Source organism: Schistocerca americana, chromosome 3 (genome assembly GCF_021461395.2).
Source record: "Schistocerca americana isolate TAMUIC-IGC-003095 chromosome 3, iqSchAmer2.1, whole genome shotgun sequence".
Taxonomy (NCBI): domain Eukaryota; kingdom Metazoa; phylum Arthropoda; class Insecta; order Orthoptera; family Acrididae; genus Schistocerca; species Schistocerca americana.
In genome coordinates, this window is record NC_060121.1 from 412,032,006 (window position 1) to 412,034,262 (window position 2,257).

A 2,257-nucleotide genomic window follows, 5' to 3' on the forward strand; every position below is an offset into this window, starting at 1 on the left:
ACACTCCAGAAGAAAAATTACATGTTGAATTATGTACACTGTGCACAACTATCTAGTGATAAAAAAAATGTTACCACACTTCATCATTCTATAAAGGCTTTTATATCTTTGTGAGGGTGGAGACCCTTGTCTCTTCCTGTATTCTAATAAACCAACCTGTATGTCACAGGATATGGTATTTTGGAAATTACATATGATCCTGAATAGAGTAATTGCCATTTCTTATTCAGTTTGTGAAATTTTGTCAATTTAGGATACATCCATAAGAGGACTCGTTGCACTTAGAAAAATTGTATAACATGTTTCAGTTCCTTGTTATAAATTTTCCTTCTATACTCGGCCCTACTTTCTAGTGTAACTATGGCTTGTTTCATTTTGTCCTGTAGTGTCATTTCTGTAGTGGTTACCTTTGGTATGGGTGACTCCCACTCATTTGTTTGTTTTGTCCGGAACATCAGTTCATTTGGTGTGAAAACTGTTGAAGAGTGTGGAAGGTTATTGATCACTTGCATGAAAGGAGTTACATATTCTATCCATCAGGTGTATTTGTGAGGTGTGTATGTCCTAATAAACCAGTTAAATTCTTTAAAGACTAGTTCTATTGGGCTTGTTTCTGGATGAAAAAGGCTTATTAATATGCGCCTTATGCCCAGAGAGGTCATAAATTTCTTTCACTTTTGTCCAGTGAAATATGAAGCATTACCAGTTAGTAGTACCTTTAGTTTACCTACTCTTCTTAAATAGTATCCCTAATTTCCATTTCTGATATTTGTGGCTGTTGCATTTTTAATGGTGTACATTTTGATGTGTTTTGAGAAAATATCATATAGTGCTACTAGGTATCTTGGTCCTCCTTTACTTCTTGGATATGGACCAGCTATGTCCAGGGATACTATATCTAGAGGGTTTTTTGTGAGTATTGGGTGTAGCTCAGTATATTTTGACACAATGGACTGTTTTGATTTGTGACATATTGCACACTTTCTTAATACGTGTAGGATTTGTCTTCTTAAATTTAGAAAATTACAAAGTGTTGCAATTTTTTCAGCACATTTGCCTACTTCATAATGTCCCCATATTTCATGTGTGTGTCTTATAAATTCATTGATATAATCTTCAGGAATACATACACTCCTGATACCATTTACTTACCTTTCCACCTTCATGTAGCTTAAGCTTTTGCGTGACTTTACTCTAGCTGTGGTCTTGCTGTTGTATAATTTTCATTTGCTTACAAAACTTATGGTAATCAGACTGTTGTGTTGTACCTTGCATTAATAATGTTTTGATTTCTGCATCTTGCTCTGTTAATTCACTAAATTCCTCTAAACCTTGCGGTAATCTGAACAAGGCATCCACAGTAACATTCTGACTTCCTTTAATATAAATCATCTCGAAACTGAATTCTTGGAAATATAGATACCATCTAGCTAATCGGCAGTGTAATAGTTTACATGTCAAAAGAAATGACAGTGACTGATGGTTACAGTAAACTTTGGTATTCTTACACCACAAAAAATATTCAAACATTTAAATGCCCATATTACAGCTAAACTCTCCAATTCTGACACAGAATAAGATCTTTCTGCTTCTGATAATGTGTGGCTAGTAAAACTGATGACCTTGGATACTTCCTAACCTTCATCCTCTCGCATCTGGAACAAGCATGTCCGCAGCTCTTGAGATGAGGCATCTGTGCATAGATAAAAATCCTTGGACTTATCACGGCGGCTAAGAATGTTTGCATTGACTAATGCCTGCTTAACGTTATTAAAGTCTTCCTGACACTTATCATCCCATAACCAAAGCCTATTTTTTTGTAACAAGTTGAGCAATGCATCACAGTTTCTTCAGTTGTGGTATGAATTTACAAAAAAATGAAACTAGTCCTACAAACACTTTTAATTGTTTTTTATTCCTTGGAGATGGACAATTGCATATGGAATTGAGTTTCTTCTGATACAACATGTCCTAAAAATTTTACTTCCTCCTTACTAAAACTAGACCTTCTTAAATTGGCTGTTACTCTGTAAGCTGCAAATCGTTGAAGCACCTGTTCAGTGAGCCTCATATGTTCTAACCAAGTGGGTGTGGCTATTAGAATGTTGTCTACATAAACAGTGACTTTGCTAAGCAATTATGGTTCTAAAACCTTGTATAATTCAGATATGAACACTCCTGTGCTAATGTTCAGCCCTAAAGGTAGAACACAGAATTTGCAACTTCTGCCACTCAAATAAATTCTGTATATTTTCGA